This window comes from Neolamprologus multifasciatus, chromosome 15 (assembly GCF_963576455.1).
Source record: "Neolamprologus multifasciatus chromosome 15, fNeoMul1.2, whole genome shotgun sequence".
NCBI classification, from domain to species: domain Eukaryota; kingdom Metazoa; phylum Chordata; class Actinopteri; order Cichliformes; family Cichlidae; genus Neolamprologus; species Neolamprologus multifasciatus.
In genome coordinates, this window is record NC_140453.1 from 19,978,085 (window position 1) to 19,997,069 (window position 18,985).

At 38.8% G+C, this 18,985-nt stretch overlaps 1 protein-coding gene and 1 long non-coding RNA gene across 2 annotated transcripts in view; both read left to right on the top strand.

Moving 5' to 3' along the window:
- man1a1 (mannosidase, alpha, class 1A, member 1) overlaps positions 1-18,985 on the top strand; it is a 177,805-nt gene that overhangs the window by 6,216 nt on the left and 152,604 nt on the right.
- The window catches only part of LOC146501966 (uncharacterized), a 37,882-nt gene continuing 18,897 nt past the window's right edge, over positions 1-18,985 (top strand). Inside the window, exon 1 of the long non-coding RNA XR_014869413.1 lies at positions 1-18,985. This exon is cut by the window's right edge and continues 17,235 nt beyond it. This is a non-coding gene — a long non-coding RNA (uncharacterized LOC146501966).

An 18,985-nucleotide genomic window follows, 5' to 3' on the forward strand; every position in this document is an offset into this window, starting at 1 on the left:
ACGTCCCGTCAATTACAAAGACGTGCAGGCAAGGCGCACCAGGCATCTGGTCAGACTTTATTATATACTGCTTTACTAATGAGTGGAGTACAAGTTAGGAAAAAACAACTTCTTATCTGGTGATTGCATACGAGGCTGCACAGGATGCAGCCTTGCAAGACAAAGATGGACAAGTTGATTAACGATCTTTTAGTGGGTTAAAACAATACATGTGGGTGTTGTCTAAACTTGAGCAACTTCCTCATGTGATCACTTTGTTCCAGCTAAAGAATTTGCTGACACGCTATGTACAGGCATTTCTGTGCAATTTAAATAAGCTAAACATAAACATTTATCACTGTTGAATATTAATAAAATTCAAAATCTTTTAACAGTGTCATAACATTAATTATAAAGAGACTGTTTAGAGTCACTTTCTTTTTTTTGTTTTGTTATGACTGTGTCAGATTAAAGAGGCCATTTCCCAGTCTGCAGTGAGCTGCATATTGTCCACAGCTCTTGTTGGTAGGCAGCATTCTGTGCACCATACTGTGCCCTCCCCCGTGCAATGTTATGCAAACACAAACATTAGGGAAAACGCCATCTCCGTCTCTTTAAGTTTCAAAAGACAGAGGATGAGGCAACAGTTTGCATTTATTTCCATCTTGTACTGTGGAAATTTTATTTTTCAAAAGACATTTTTAGCTGCTTTTTTTTAGCCCAAACAGTCCAAGCATTTTTTTTTCTACCAGTGAAAAATGCTCTTTGTGCAACGGTGAGCGCAGCCTTAGTTTAGGCAAAGCTGCACATACGAATGCAAATTTCTGTATCAGTTTGATAAGGCACACAAACACAGTGTTTCACCTACAAACTCTCCTGTAACAGGCCTACATGATGCCTGATTATATCCATAGGAGCAGGTAATTGTCAAAAAACAGGAAGTGGCAGTCACGTGCCTTCTGCCCTCCTGTGTTTAACTCATGGTTCCAAATTGTGTGACCATTGTCTTTGAGTATTCTCATATGGCTTCAGGTGATGTGTGTCAAGTCAAACAAGTCAAACAAGTCAAACGAGTATGTCACCTAACAGGAGAGGTTAGCTGCTGCTAATAAGGTCACTCATCAACACTAAACATTCCTTTGGAAAGAAACGTGGCTTATTTCAACAAAGAGCTCAGGCTGAACCAGAGGCAGCCAGACTGTTTATTGGACTGTGTGAAAATGTTTAATAATGTATTGGAGACGAGTAAAGTACTGTATATGCTAATGGGGTGGTGACATGCTTGCAAAAAACAAATTGCAGTTGTCATGCTATGTGCAAATTCTACAAGGGGGCTGTCTGAAATTTAATCAAAAGAAGAAGTGAACACGTGTCAGATCACATAAAGGCTCTGTGTACATTTTGGCATGCTATTTGCTGTGCCTTGGGCACAGAAAGTTTGGAAACCACAGGCTTAATAAAACTGAATCTTTCTAGTAACGCCTGTGAGAAAAAGTGACTGCAGGTTTTGTTCCAATAGATTCTCCCAGCACTGTTTAGAGTTTGTGTGAGAATGTCAAAAAAGCAGGGACTGGAAAAGCATGTGAATACAGCTTAAACACTGCAGGTCAAAGTACATTTGAACAGTAACAGGCAGAAATTTAGCCACAGATCAAATACATCACATGACTTTTTGAAGGACATGTCGTCCTATTCTTAAAACCATGTGCAAGTTATCAGTGCTGGAACTCAGACTGTTCTCTAAAAAGACTTTTCTCCAACTGAAAAGCAAAATCTTTGACAGCTGCTGGTTATATGCATGCCCTGTATATACAGCAAACCTCGTCTAATGGCAAACACATTGTCTTGCCCATTCCCCATGTTATAATGCCTCATAATCCATATTTGAAGGTTCACACATTTTCACTTTGGAAAATGGGCCACTGTTATCAGCAGACACCTTAAGCTGAAGTATTTCAATTTGTATAGGAAGATGAGGAGTTAGGGCTCTGCTAGAAAACTTATTTAGAAAGGTTAAAACTATTACTTGAAGTTTTAACTCTACTTGAAGGCAGAGTAGGGGGTCATAGGATATTATTAAAATATAGGCAGAATTCATACAGTTTCTCCTGGAGAATTCAAGTGAGGTTGTGAAGTGAAGTCGGTATCGCCTCGGTGTGGTGACCAAATAAATTTCTGATCTACTGTGCCCGTTCGTAAAGACATACCAGCAGTATAAAGTGCAGACATAATTGTGCTTATGGTTTGATTTTGAAGCCAGACTTGAATTACAACCTAAAACACACCTTGAAACGTTTCCTTTCACGCTGGGGATGTCCCCGTCCTTAAAGACTCAACACCGAAGCTCTATATTTTGAGGAAGGTTTTCGGTGCAGTGAAAGAGTTGTTGCAATTTATTATGCATACACTCACCTTTTCTGCTCTGAGCAACTGCTGCTGTCCTAAGTGACTCATCATCTTGTTCCTTGGTGAGTGTTTGTGTGTGATGAGGTGGAGCTTGTTGTTGTTTAGTATGCAGATGAAATGTAAATGAGTGTTTGGCTAGCTATAAGGACAGTGTGCCTGCAGTATGTATCTTAAAGGACACGTCATCCTGTCAGTCCTGTTACCTCTGTCAGCACAGACTCGTCTTTAAACTTTACGCAGTGGAAACTCTATGGAGGGGCTTGTGCGACCACATCCTGCTGTTCAGAAAATGACGGATAAATGCCGGTTTGTAAAGGTCTTTGGCTATCACGCATCAACTGCTGAGCAGTGATGAAGCGTTAGTCTTCGCTTTCTCTTCTGACATCTGTACAAGCCAGTCATTTCCTTCCCCTTTATTTTCTTTACTTTCCTCTGTTCTCTTCATCCACTTTTCTGCTACCTTCTCTGCTTTTAACAATTCCTGCATTAAGGATTCAGTTCAGTGGTTTTTGCCCACTCCCAACACAGTTATGTGCTTTACACTGTGTCTGGTGCTGTGCGCGTGTACGTGAGTGTGGGTGCGTCTTTGCAAGCAAGCATGTGTTTCACAAAAAAGAAAAAGCTGCTTTGCCAGGCTTTGGAGCTTGAAATACAATTCCAAGTCTTTTTTTCGGGCTAACTTGGCAGCCTCTTAGTCCTATTTCTGTATTGACCCTTTATGTGTGTGTGTCTGTGTGTGTCAGATAGAGTTACTGCCAGCCTCTCCAGGTGCTCTGTTTAATTGTCTAATGGCTATAATAGCTGAGGCCCACAAACAGCCCAGCAGCCTCCTGCATAAGTGTGTGTGTTTATATAGAGTAAAGGACTTGTGTGTTTGCCAATCCTGACAGTGGCGCCTCTCTTCAATAGCAGTGCCATTATTTTGAAAAGACATTAGTCATCAATAGCTGTGTTTACTTGGAATCTTTCATGTCAATAATCTGAATAAAACCCGATCGAAATGGAATTGCCTGACGTAACACTTTAATCTGAACAAATTGGCTCACTTGGAAAGTAATTTAATGCTTTAAACATTTGTATAATTTGATCTCCAAATGGAGATTTGTCATATAAAAGGCCCTTTGATTGTGCTGTTGTTTTATTTAAAGGCTGTCTAAATCATCTTTACATGCACTCGTATTTAAATGAAATCGATAGATGTCACATCTGTTTTCCAGTTTCACAAAACTGTCTCTATGCCCGGTAGAAAGGAAACTAACATCTGGTTTACTTTTTCTTCAAAAAGCTGTGTAATTAATAGAATTTTTATTTGAATTTCTGTTTTAGCTTCTACTGATTATTAAGATAGGATAATGATTGTTGTCCTGCATCTACTATTAAGGTATTAAGGAAAACGAAGTCTGAATTCACTTCCCACCAGGCCGCGGTATGTTTAGTTCAGTTTACATTTATTTATTTTATTTATTCAGTTCATAGTTGTGCTTCATGGAAATGCACTTAATTAAAAAAAAAAAAGCCTGTTTTTTTCTTCTTCTGTTTTTAAAATGTAAAGAGATCACAATTTTTCCAAAGTATGTCAGTAGTGGAAGTAAATTCTGTATTAAACTCTTAAATTGTGTATTTTGTATTTACTTTGAAGATTGTTCTTGACCCTGAATGACCCTTGAATGACAACACATAGTTTCGTCAGACTTGTGACATATTAGCTTCAGCTTGTGGCGTTTACATTGGACCTAATTTAATGTTAATTGTTGCACACTGCACTTTTTGACGCCTAGTAGTTGTCTCTGACTTTGAGTGTTTATTCTGTTTCTACAGAAGAGGGCAGCTTGGAATTAGAATAGAAAAACCACACATTCAGGCACGATATTAGCTTGTTATCTTGCTTAAGCGATCCAAGCATAAAATATGTATCTGTATAGAACAGAACTTTCACAGTGAAGATTTGATTGTAAATTCTAATTGTTAATGACTAAAAATGTTGTATGTATCAGGATGTGTACTTTCTACCTTGTGAAGACAGATTATGCTGCACCTCTACCCTGAGGCCAGGACACTGGGTGGCACGAAGGGCCGAGGAATGAATACTGTATTAGTGTAATAAAGTCACTGTGGATATACGGTCCTAGTGGATAGCCCACAAGCCTTTGGATATTTTAAATCCATATATTAATATAGATCGTTACTACAGGGCTCTTAAAAGAGTCAGTAAGGATTGATTGGTGCAGTGTTTGGGTTTCTGGAAGGTATATAGTAGTTTGTACTGGGAGAGGATGAGGATGAATGTACTTGTTCCAGGTCTCCTGGCTGTGAGGTCTCTCTAATGACTCAAGGTGAATGATAGGGGTAATTCTGCATATGCGCACATACACATGCACGCACACACGTACTCATCCTATTGCTGTATGGGTGTCATATTTATGTCTATGTGTGTCTTGTAGCCTTTGTATAGTCAGATCATATCACAAGGTGAAGCCTTGCATCCCACACACAACAGACCTAAATGCACTGAGGGTGTGGTGTATATTAAGCCTATAGCCTGCATCCATCTCAGTGTACATCAAGGCCTTTACTGCTGTTGTAGCATCTATCCTCCCAGCTCCTTTTTAGCTCATGCATAGTTATTGGTCTGATAAGCATACAGAAACTGTTTTTCTGCCGCGTGTAATTGAAAAGCTAAAATATATATATATTTATATATATATATTTGTTGGGTACACTGGTCAGACAAAACAAGTAATTTCAGTGTTTTATTTTCAGCTTTAGAGAGTCATGACATTTCACTAGCGAGTGTCATCGGTTCACTGTGAAAATTGGGGGACAGATTTACCAATGCTGAAAATAGTTTGCATGTTAATATTTTGCAGCTTTCTCACACATACACTTTACTTTGTCTGTATATTTTAACAACTCATTCTATTAGTTTTCTTTCTTTTTTTTTTCTATAATCATCTGAAGAGCAAATGAAATAACTCTATCTGCCCTTGATTGACCTGCGAATCTTCCCATTCCCCAACGTGTTCATTGTTTTGATAGAAATCAATGATTTTCCCCAAAAGTGGATTTCATTCCACTGTGGGATAGATGCTGAGCTGCAGTCTATGATGGTGGATTAGTTCATCCACAGGGTGAGAGACTAACTGGAATTGCAGCTGATAATTTCTCGGTTATTTATTAGCTTCATAGCATCGACTCTAAATCAGTTTGGACTGTGGATCTAGAGATTATGGCGTATAGACTGGCATAAAGTCTAGGTTATTTCTTATTGACTATGTGCACGTTAGCATATGCTACTTCTGGTGCAGAAACTCCTGTGGGGAGCTTTGTTTCCGGTGTCCTATTCGCGCCCTGTTTACGGTCCAAAACAAGTTAAGCAAATAAATAAATAAAGCGGCGATTTACATTTCTATAGATGTCTTGGGCATTTACCCAATATATCTGTAAATGATGTTCATCGACTTGTCGATATTTTTCCCCCACGCCTCAGGGGAAAAGAGAAAATGGATTCAAATGTTATATTTCTCAGCTGTCCCTCGTTTATCGCGGGTGTTATGTTCTAAAAATAACCAGCGATAGGTGAAATCAAGTAGCCAATTTTATTTTTTGACGGTGCAAAATGTTTCGTGTACAACGTGGACATACAGCACTGCACTTCAGAGTCACACTGCTAGCGATAGATGCAGCGATTCTGTACTGTACAGGAGAGACGGAGGAGATCGTCTGCAGCGATCAGGACGCAGGACGTAAAAAAGCATGCAAACTTGCACTAAAAAATCTGCGAAACAGCGAGGTGAAAGGTGAACCGCGTTATAGCGAGGGACCGCTGTAATTTTGAAGGTAAGTCACAACATACCCTTCGTAAATACTAATGTATAGAAACCGTTACCAGCAATCATTAATTTTTTGTGTGGCTTTTTTTCACGGTTTGTTAACATGCTGTGTAGGTGTGTACTTGACTAGCTGATCTCGACATAATGGGAAAACATCTGGTTTGACTATTGTTCACCTGTAGTGTGAATGCTGAACATTTGCCTGTTTGAATCATGAGACCAGTCACTATACAGAGATGTGCTTCTGAATGTGGACGATGTGTCTTCTGCTGCAGTTCTGCTTGTGTTTAGTGATGTAAACAACTGATCGATCTAAACTCTTTAAACGTCGAAATTGATCATTAGATTTTTATGACACAACAGTGGTGAGTGTTCCCACCTTCTGCTCTTTGTAACTTAACGCGATCGTTCCGTTTTCGAGTTTTGGACATGATTTTGGAGTATATCTTTGCAGTAGCGATTGACCGCAAAGTAAAGCTACCGGAAATGTACAACCCCACATCCGGTCTCAAACCAGGAAGTTAGCATTTTCTCGTGCACAGGGTCAATTGCAGGACTAACTTTGATTTACAAATCTTGGTAAGGTATTAATAAGTTAAAAGCATTTTACACTGGGCTTCATTTCAGAGGTTTTGATGAATTAAGATGTCAGGCAGTGCCACTTCAAACTGTTAGTACTGCATGTTTTTAAGCATTAAGTGATGTTAAATGAACACAGTTTGCTGCACAGGATAATGATGCTTTGTTATGAGTCATATTGTGAATCTGGAGGTTTGAAATGTCCCTTCACTCATCCAACAAAAGTAAAATTGTCAGTCAGCTAATGCGACAGTGCCTTTAGCGTAGTGGTGTCTACGCTCTAACTAAGAGCTAAGAAGCTAGCTAAATGAAATGTCAATAACGATTCATCAGTAACCCTTTGTGGGCCCTCCACGGATCATCCAGATCACCTCTGTCTCCTTCAGCCCTCTCTCCTCCCTCTCTCCTCTCTCTCTCCTCCACTTACATCATATTTTTTAAGCTTCCAGAGTGCTTGCAGTCCAACCATCAGCAACAGGCAGAAACAAACTGAGGGGCTTTTAAAACTGTCTAAAAAAACACATGTATTTGTAGTCCCACATAAAAAGATCTGAAATGGATTTGCAGGTTGGGCTAAAGGAAGTCTTGTGGTGTTTCAATTGGTACTCTCACACTCAGACTTCCAGTGTACACCGGCTGACATTTTTACCTAAAGGTGAGCTTTGCCTCTCCTTACCAAGTCCTGTCGATACTCCACAGGCTTTGGCAGGCAGTAGGTAATGAAACTGGTTTTTGGCATTGGTGTGTATGTGTGTGTGTATATTGTTTTCTTCATCTTCATGCTGTGGGGAATTGCCTATTGACAGATTTCAGTGACTCTACCACTGTGACTGTGATTTATCTGAGAGCATTGCACGTGGATTCTGTTCTTTTTTCCCTACAGTCATTGTCTTTGTTTCCACTCATGTTCTCTTTTTACAAACAGACATCATAGTAATATATGACAGGGCTGTATTTTTTTATTTTTGTGTTTCTGACTATACTTTGATAAGAAGGCTTCTTGTTCTCTGATCTACAAGGTTTGTAACGTGAAACATTTATAGGGAGTGTGTTAACTGCAAGGTAAACCTGGAACAAAGAAAGGAATCAAAACTTATCAATTAATTAGCGAGCTACAACAACAGTGATGTTGAAAGGAGAAATTAGGCTGCTCAGAGTGCACTGGGGCATTCAGTATGTCATGACCATGCATTTCATTTCATTCGACGACTATTATATGGATAATTAGTCCGTCTCTTCGAACCTGACTGTTGTTTGAAAGCAGGCTTTTGTCGTGTAAATTGGACTATTTGTAGATAGAAGCTGAAAAAAAAAAAGAAAATGGGGAAAGAATGGGAAAGATGCAGGTCCCAGGCTGGTTTCAGATCTGAAGTGCATGCTGTGGATTTTATTTTAGATCATTAGCTATCTGCAGTGGGAGTGCAATATTATTAGCCTCCTTTTTCCTTTATACAATAATATATGCTTTGTGGTGCTGGCTGCATGGGACTTTGGGCGAACACATGCATGTAAAACATGTTAATCACCATCCACACTTTTAGTGAGATTAGTGAGGCCAGGAGGTGAGATAAACAGTCAGAAATAAACAGTCTAACAGTCTGAGCTCATTATAAGTTACAGATTACATTTTAAGTCCCTTAAGTAACTAAATTGGAAAATCACATTTTGTTGAAACCAAACCAAAAGAGAGAATTGAAACAGAAAAAGTGATTTAAGTCGTTTAAGAAAAGAAGATATTTAAATTTATGCCAAGATGCATAAATTCAACACTGTGAGTCTGCTGATCTCAACGAAACCAATACTGTTCTTTGTCGTAATGACTTTCATCTTTAGTCTAATCACTTTGTTTTAATAGCATTAGCCATGTGAGAGGAGCTCGTGATTAGAGTATTTGTGAAAACAATTGGATACTAATGACAGAAAGTCAAGAGAATAGGTTTGTTGAAACATTTTTTTTTCTTGTTAATCATCACTATATGATAATAAAACATTTTTATGAACCACCTACATTAGAAGAATAATTTAAGATTGTTTGTGGATGGGCTTCGTCGCTCCTATCTGACTTTAAAACTGAAAATTATATTAAATTCACATCGATTGATAATACTTGTCATATTGACTTTGTGTTTATTGTTTTTTAATTCTTTAAAACAAATTGATTTAACTGTTTTTGTAGATTACAGCGGTGCGATCTGTACCCCTTTGTTAAGTGCAGTCAAAATGGGTCATCATTGTCGTTCATGTAGATCTGAGGGGGAAAGTTAATGACAGTCATGGGGAAGTATTTCTCTGTCACGGCTTTCATTGTCTGCATGCCTGCTGCAAAGGATTTTTGAAAGCAAACAGTGGGATAATCCCCTGACTGTTAATTAGCATGATAAAAATGTTTGTTTTGTTTTTAAGTGTGAGGAAATGGAGCATGGGCTGCGTGGCGGGTAACTTTAACTATCCTTACAGTAAAATCAACCAATAAATCAACATTTTAAAGCTGGCATTTAAAACCCTTTTCTTCTCAGGGTGGTTTACATCTTTGTCACATTATTTTTACCCTTAAAGAGCTCGCACCCCTGAGCCCTTTCGCGTTCTGACACACAATGATAGATGAGAACTGAGCTAATCTTGTTAAAAGTTTCTTCCCTTTATGCAACTTTCATATTTTACATTTCATGGCAGCTGCAACAAACAACATTGATTTAAAAAGATTGAAAAGACCAGTATCCCCATGAGGCAGTTTAGAAGGGCTGATTTCGTCTCAGACAAATACTGTTTTGTTTGAAGTTCAGCATACAGTAACTTTGTATTAGGATTCTGATAATGCATCTATGATATATTTTCTTGTGTTATTAAGGCAAGCTGTAGGTGGATTTCTTTTTACTGCAGATAAGTGATGTTAATTCTGGTAAGCATTATAGTTGTTTAAAAAGTGCATAAATATAAACACAGAACAACAGTCGTCTGATATATATTTCTTTATTTGTAAAAAATAAACCCTGAACACAACATGTCAAAACAAGTCAGCGGTGGTGTTTTGGTGGATTGAAGTTGCTCTTTATTGTAACATTACCTGGAAAATGAGACAAAGTTCAGGCCATAATGATCACATGTCATTTGATAAGAGGTCACAGTCAGCTGATCGTGTTTCCTATAAGGTTAGGTTGCAGCTCACTCAAGTTTCCTCTTCATTCACTGGTTAGCTTTGATGTCAGCACATCTTTATATGCTACTCAATCACGTAGACAAAGTCCAAGAACACTAATGTGCAAATTCATCTCCTGTCAACAACTTGTCTGCGTATCCTTGGCAACCATGAGAGGCTGGCACAAACAGGCTGGCAGCTTTCAAATGCTTGAGTTGGTTTGGATTTGAAGCCCTTCAGGCTGTGTTCTCCGTAGGAGATACGGTATTTTGTGACCAAGCTTTGTAGTCCACTGATGGTGAATGCTCTTGGATATTCAATATTAATGTGTCTCAAGCACTCCAGGGGTTATGGCCGGCTGATTCTCTTCTTGTAATCCAATTCAGACTAATACCCAGAATCACAAGCTGTCAATCACATACTCCATTTATTTTTCAATCTCCCCTTCCTTCCTGCTTGCCCTTTTTTCCCAGTGTGAAGGCTAGCATTTTAAAACTGCAGCCCCTGACTTCTTGCATATTATATCAGCTAAAGACCTGCTGATCTCCTTTCACAGGAAAAGATTGGAAGGATTTTGTTGTTTGGGCTCTTGCAGGGAAAAGGTTGTGTAGTATATTGTGATTCACAAGTGTGTGGCTGTGTTGACCACAGAAAAGACCTTGTCCTGCTTTTTACTAACTCTTATTACAAAGGAAGAAACTTTTACTGCTACTGCTGTTATTGTTGCTGCTGCTGTGCTGTGGTTTTGGTTTGAATCTGGATGCTTTGTCCTTTCATTCAATCCAAACAGAGCTGCTGAAATAAGTTTTAAGAGCTCAAGCAGCATAATAACTTACACGTCTAACTGATTAAATAGTTTTGGAAGTTGGACCATGTTATCCATTAGTATCAGTCAAGTAATAAAACACAGATTAAAAACAGAGTTAATATATATTTTTCTGTAATTTCTAAACTGGTGCATCCACGTACCATAGGTTGATACTGCTTGCTGTCCAGGATCATCAAGTCATCATCAGGCATTTGATCAGGATGCCTCCTGGATACCTTCTTTTCAAGGTTTTCTGGGTTGACCTAATAGGAAGGAATGCTAGGTTGGACTCCACTTGGTGGAGAGACAATATCTCTCCCTGTGAACGCCCAAGGATCACCCCATAGGAACTGGAAAATGTTGTTGGAGCAAATCCATCCATCCATCCATCCAGAATTAAACAACAGGGCAGTGAAAGACTGATGTTTTGGTGAAATTATGTAACTATATATACCATCTATTTATTTATGTTGCTGATGATAACAAAGTCAACTAAAAGGATTGCCTTTTGGACTTGGAAGTTCATGTTCAATACTGGAATACTGAGATCAGCATCTTCAGATGTAAAGCCAAGATGCAGTTATTCTGAAATACTAACAAACTAATGACATCCAAAGATATTTCAGAAGACTACTCAATACCTGCTGTGAAGGAAGCAAAAAACTGCTTATCAAAATCCACGCCTCCTGTATATAAATGTCTCACAAAGAGGGTGCGCAGTGCCAGAGTGTCTGTGCATCACAGTGAATGTCAAGTTTAATGACCGTGTGGCTGTTACTTTGTTCATTAAACTTGTTTTCTCTTTGTTTTCTTAGAAATATTTATCAGGTAGTAACAATGCTTTTCTCTTTCTAGAAACTTTCCCAGTACCGCTTTTCTGCACTTAAAAAAATGACATGCCCAACCACTTCTGTCACATTTATGCCATCACCCTAAACTTTTAGGCCACCCACCACATTCTCCCTGAACATAAGATGCAGAAGTTGTCCATGCAAAAAAATTTAATTGCTGTGAATCTTAATAACTCAGGTCAGACACCTCACACCATTGTATATGTGGCCATGCTTTTATATAACAAGGTGCAACATGCTCACAAATTGCTTCAGATGCAGTTTTGTGTTCAACAGTAGAATAAACTTAGAGGTTAAACCCCAATTTGTTCTCTAATGTGAAGGTGGGTACTGTAAGACTAAGTCGTTTGCCTTCTACCTACCTGTCTTCTCTTTATTTATGCCCTCTCTGCTTTTCCCCCAATGGTATGAACTTCAGCGTGCATTCTTTTTTCCCCCTCCTGTCAGACACTTGCACTGGCTCTGTGCTGTAATGTGCTCAGTTCAAATTACTATGGAGCGAGGCAAGCCAAATACACAAGCTAAATTATTCAGCCCAGCATCCTGCAGCCACTCTAACACATAGGAGAAAGACGAGTGTCTTTGTGTTATAATGGTAATAGCTGAGAAGTTGCATTCAGTGTGTTTTGAAAACAGTTTAGATAAATGGAGTTAATGCGGCTTGAACACAGAGATGTTTGTGGGCATTTTGCAATTTTACTAGAGGTAATTAAATAGTAGAGTCAGCAAAGGCATGAAGCAACCATCCATCCAGCCATCTGTCCATCTGTCCATCTTTTGCAGCAATTCTAGATATGGGTTGTAAGGGCCATAGACCCAGACCCCTTCCCAGCTACCCCCTTCAGCTCACCTGGGAGGATACTGAGGCATTCCTTTGCCAAAAGGTATACTCTCTACTGGCTTTAGGGTGGGACCCTAGTGACCTTGTCTTGGTTTTACCTTGGGGTCTCCTTCTAGTTGGCCAAAACATTTCACTTATAAGGCATTCAGGAGACCTCACATGAGAGATTTATTGAGTGCAAAAACTCATTATCACCAAATAACTACATCCGTGTAGCCATAATGATCTCAGTAGCTGTTTTCATAGCCATGAGCTAAAACCCCCGTCACCTGATGTCGACAGTTATGACTGTGAATCTCGGTGTTTAAACACATCTACCAAACAGCAATAAATGTATCCCCGTGGCACTAAACATTACCAAACTCCACACCTTTCTCTCCAACTCATTATCTTTTTTTCCTTCTTTATGGATTTACCTGTTTTATAGATTTTTCTCATAGCAGACAGTGTTATGAAAAAATACAAGCATATCTAATAACATCTATAAAGGCTTTGTTTTGCCTTTTAAGTGAGCCGGTAAGTCAAGCCGGTGAGTCAATATGCACAATACCGCAGCCGTGGTATTATGTCCTCCCACAGGTTAAATTCTCCAGCAGCAGGAGCTGGTGCCCTCACATTACCCTCACTGAATGGTATCTTTACTTTAATGGTCACATAAATAAAGTCGGGGCATTTATGACCCATTGAGAACTACTGGAGATGACTTGCGCTTGTGTGTTTGTACCACAGCGAATGTAGGTTATATTCAAGCGGATGCTTACTCTCTGAATCTTTAGGTATCTTTGTAGAAGTGGTCTTGGAGAGTTCTTGAATTAATTTATGGGGTTTTCTTTTCCCCCACTAAGGAAAAAGACTGATTATCACTGGGAAACCTTGAATAATATAACAGAAAACTCTGGAAAAACAACTGTTATTTCCTGTTTTTGTTTCTTCTCTAACCTCTAAACTCTGTGTATGTCAGTGAACATGTCTGTACCTTAATACCGTAGACTGATGAAGATTGACCCCACCCCCACCAGAAACTGCTCTAAAATTACAGTGCACAGTTTGACCTGTGGCTGCTTTACCAGGAGCAGTTTGCACATAGTTGTTTTGTTTATGTAAAGGAGTTCCGAGCAAGATATTTTGACAGCTCAAGTCATTTTTTGCTTTACATATTTATAGTTGCTGTGGTTTCTAAATGCTCTCAGCTTGGAATAACGCCACTGAGTTGATTGTGTAATAGCAGGAAGGGAAGAAACATCACAAACTAGTCATAACGGTTGCATCTTATTACAGTGCCGCACTCAAATGCTTTAGAATGACTCATTCTTTCATGCATGTTTGAAAAGGCAGACTACACGGCTAGTTGCTTTATTTAATACACCTGTGGGAATGGGTCTAAAAAAACACCTGACTTCAGTGATTAAGAGGTTTGTCCATATAGTGGATATTTTACTTTTCCTGAGCACTCAGTGGTTTTACACTACAAGTCACATATACCCACTCAACCACACGTTCATACAGTGTTTTATTAGATGCTTTCACTTGTTCTTTTTGTTTTTTTACCTTTCACACTGATGATGTATCAGGGGTTACAGCCACAACTGGTCGGCTGCCTTTTCTGGGACCTCAGTAACCATTTTCCTGCTGAGTTTCCTGCTGGGCTCATTCTGTAGATTCAGGTCTTAATAATACCAGCAGCAATGTTGATTTTGTGAATTACAGTCCCTGTGCAGTGGTTGTACCCTCATTCTATATGCAGTCTATGGAAACAACCAGAATTTGGATTTAATTTGACACATAATCCAACAAAAACTACATTCACATCAAATCCTCCAGCAGAAATCCACTTGTAGAAAGTACGCCAGTCTCACACAGCCACTTCTGCTTTTCTGGGAGAGGAAAGATTAGGACCGATCTGTTTCACAGGAAAGGAAGAAAGGATTTGGGCTGGCCATGTCCCACCACTACTCTAATAGTTACAAATGGAAGACTTTTAAACTGTTTTAGCTGGCTAAAGAGGATGTATTGGGTTAATGCCCAGATAGTGCGGTAGAGGGATTTGTGGGTTTCCCATTGGGACCTTTCCTGGACAATTTCTCCTGGAGTTTATCTGCGTGTCTGCAATGAAAATATATTCAGAGAAAAGCTTTGTTTTTGTGGGAATTAATCAATTGTTTCTGTCTTGAGTGCAGCAACTTTATAAGCACATTTTAACCAACAAACTGAAAAAGCCCATTCTTGTTTGGTCTGAACTTGTTAATGTATCAGGTAGGGCACCAGAGCTTTTACTTTAGTGCTTAAACAGCTGACAACTTCATCCTCTACAAGGTTGCACAAATAATAATAATAAAAAAAAGATAAAAACCTGTTTTCCTCTACCTTTTTTAGGATGCTATGTACCACATCCAGCCTTTAATGTGATATTCAGTAGTCCTAAACTGCACTTCAATGGGCAGGTTTTTAATCACTGCATCTTCCATAGCTGTAACTGTGCAGTAATTATGGCTGTGACTTTCCAGGTAATTTCAGGTAATACATTTGCCTAAAAGATTACAACATGCCATGGCAACCTCTTTTTAATGGGAAGCGTAATTACACTGGAGTAGTGTGAAATGTTATTTGGTCTTTTTAGTGGAAACACGGTCTAATTGTTGCATTATCACAAGTTAACTGTCAATAGCGGGAAAATAATGAATCTAAAAAGAAGAACAGCATCTGAAAAATAATACGCAACGAGAGAACCATACGTGTTTTTCTGTTCCTGTTTTTGCTTTGACAGCAAATTTCCCTAATTTATGTGGATGGTTGAAGACAATGAGCCTCACCTATTCTATGGAAGTCTATGGAAAATCTGCCTATGACCTCAGTGAAAAGTTTACTGAGGACTTTTTGGTTTCAATTGTTAGTTTCCAGTCTAGCTAAATACAGCATGATGTTCATTTATATGTTATTGTTGCTGTAGGAGTCGAAAAGCAGGCTAAAGCAAGGGTTCTTTGGATTGATAGCTCAGATCTGTATAAGTGTGCGGAGTCCCTTGATTTTTCAGTCAGATCCAACAAGCTGGTGGTTAGGAAAACACTTAGGTTGAGGCCTCATCTTGGGAATACAATGGGACTGGCTGCATCATCCTGCACAGTGTGGCAGGAAGTCGTCGGACACAGGAGTGGTATAGAGAACTCGGCCAACTTTTTATATGAAGACTAAACCCAATTCTGAAATGCTCCTACGATGATTTTAAACTCTCCAGACGATAGTGGGTACATAATGATGGTCATGCCAATAGTTTGCAACCCTGTACTGGATGAGTAAATGTGGTCTACATGAAGTTAAGTGGGAAGCATCAATTAAAGAGTTGCAGTAAACCAGGCCCATTTGTTTCCACTTGAACCCTAGTTACCAGTCCAACCGATTAATTGTCCAGTGTCATTGTTGATGTTATAGAAGTGTTTGAAAGCATGTTTAGTAAAAAGGTTAAAGCCATAATAATGTGGCAGCGGAGACAGAAAGCTTTTTAATTTGTTTCTGTCAAATGGCCAAAATGATCAGTTTCCAGATTTTCCCCTCAAATCAGCCAATTCAGTTTCCAAATGTTATTCTCTGTTCTGCTGGCCCAACTCATTTGAACAAGTGCATTTCATTTTCTGGCGTCCTCTGCCGTTGACTTCTCATCTCTGCCAACCTGTTAAGCAGATGAGTGATGAGCTGAAACTCGGCCGCCTCCTGCCTTCTCTCCCGCCTGCTTGTACTGAAGTGGGCAGTGGACGTAATAGAGGGCAGCAGAGAAAAATCAATTTGCTTTTCGCAAAGTCTTCATTAGTTTGCCTTTCGTCACATTCTGGGTCAAACCCAGTTGGACTGCTTCCTACAACCAAGAAAAAGGTCAAGTCAATAATTGTGTGCATGTCTTCCAATACAGCTGTACAGAGCGTACTGCGCCACTGAGAGTTTTGAAAGAGAACGTTTACTTCTCAGAAGTATGGTGGCAAAGTCACGGTGAAATAACAACTTTTGCAAAGTTTGTTTGATAATGCTCAAATAAGTAAAATAATCAGAAGATGTTCTTTTTATTGTTTAGGAAAAAGTTGCCAGGAAGTAAAACAACATTTGGCTCGTAGTTCAAATTCTTTTCCAGTATTTTGAGCCAATGTGTTGTCAGTGACCTTTTTCTTGACCTGATACATCAGGGTTCCTCCTGCAGGTGAAGGATTTTGGCCTTCTACCAAAGGATTGTAATAAATATTTTTCCCTAGTTGTAGTGCAGCCAATAGCTGTCACAATAATTTCAAAAGTGGATGCATTTGTTTGTTTGTCCCCTCCAAAATCCAACTAGCCACTTTATTTTTACAAGATATACAAGTTATTTTACAACAGTTTCAATCAGTGATTCATTTAATTTAAGTGTTCTTGACTATAAAGTAGCCAAATGTACAAAATTAAAAAAAAAACTTCATTTTTTTTGGTCTATGTGCAACAAAGAAAAGCAAATGTTGCATTTGAAATAATCAAACAATACAAAGCATTGTGTTTTGACAGTGTATAGAAGGAAGTACTTTCTTGGAGCTGTAGATGTGATTTGGAAAAGCTGTAAGAAGAGCAATGAGTCCACCATTGCGATTAGGCTTAATCAAAAGTATTACCTCTACTTCACCTCCACAGATCTGGCAGAGCAGTTTCAAAATTAAAAAGTTTATACATTGTTTAAAGAAGGTTCTGAATGATTTCACACTTTTGAAGATGGTTGTTACATTGCAAAGCTTTGACAGAAAATTTGACACTAAATTCACTCAAAAAGACAAATCCATGAATCTAAACAAAAACATTTTTTGCTCGTGGCTATTTTTCAATCTCAATTTTCAAACAGATGTTGAGCTCAATCAAAATATAGTCGTGACATAGTTTATGTGCCAAGTTTGATACTTGATATTTATCCATTTATCTAAATAAATCATCCAGTGCACAAATCGGGCATGATTTACTTGATCATAAAATATTATTTTTTTATTAATCACATTACCAGAAAACAACAGGAACATGCTTGAACTTATTTTAAGTAAAGATAAAGGCCCTTATGTATGCATACATATACTCAGTTTGTCATGTTTTTCTGCAGATAAAATGGAAACAATCACATCACCACTATTTTAATGTTCATCTTTTATTGTAACATCTTTGTTGGTGATAATTGAGCTTCCACTTCCACAGTTATTTAATGTCAGGTCTTTAACCAGTCAGTCACAGATATAGATTTTCTCCCTGTCTTCAATTTCATCCTCTCCCTTCCTCTGCGGACTGCCGTCGGCTAGTATTGATCAGTATGTATTGTTGCTTTGTAGGTAGGCTCGGTCTGTTGACCATATTATCAACACTGTTAGGCACCAATCAAGGTTCTTGGAAGCAACACATTTATGACCTTGATAAGGCCAACGAGTGGTACAAGCTTGGAGATTTTTCCTGTACAGAAGAATTCCTGGGATACCCCAAAGAAAAATCCACCCACAATATAATAAAAACTTTTTTTTTGTGAAAATCTAAATGATTTATTAGTATTTAAATACATTTTCAACTAGATTGGCTGAAATACAAGATTTCAGTATATAATGGCCAGAAATGACAACATCCACGGTCACCCTCCAAGGGCTCATTCTGAACCAAGAAGAAAACACAGGATACAGCAAATATTACATGTGCTGTCTGCAAATGACTTTACTGGATTGCAACTGAAGTACTCCTTGAAAGAAGTCCAGCTTTATTTAGCCAGGGAAGGTTTGACAGGATAATTTGTTCATCTCTAGCTCAGAAGTTCTTTTTTTAAAATGCAGAGAAAAACCTCTGAACCCTATCCATTCAACAGAGATTACTAGATACTGTGTCAGATTGTGTGTGTGATAAAGCAGACTGTGTTATTCATTAGTTTTACTTTGTTTTGATATAATAATATCACAAAGATGTCTTGCAAAAACATGAGTTTGACATGAAACTCAGCGATGTTGTGGCTGCTTCTCTTTCATTTAACCTCAACTGGTGCTGCTGATTGTGTTGGGAATAAAGTATTAAACTCAGGATTTGCCAGCAGACTGTGAGAAAGCAGTACAAAACTGACCCATACAGTATATAATTGTTCGAAACACTTAACTGCTTAGGAAATCCCCCCATGATCCCTTAAGACCCTGGGCCCAAGAGAGGGATTTCTTCCTGGGTTTCTGAGCGATGAGGACATGTGAGGAAATGGGGTGGAAAAATGGTGAGGTGGGGAAGTTGTGTCTCAAAGCGGCAGCAATGTCAGGGATTTGTGGGCTGTATTTTCTGATAACTTCCACTGGCACAAAAGCAATTGTGGCTTCCAAGGCAGTGTTTTCTGCTTAACTAAGTCAGCACACAGGGCAATTGTCCTGGGAATAGTGCACTGATCTGAGTGACACAGCTCTCTTGTCCTTGGGGCTAATTGCATATGCATTCATGCTGAGTTAGTGCTATCAAACCAGAACTCTGACAACAAAAACCTGTCAGAATTACAGCTACCGTCCTATATCTCAAGCTCAGTTAGGATACAGCAAATACAAGAGGGAAGAT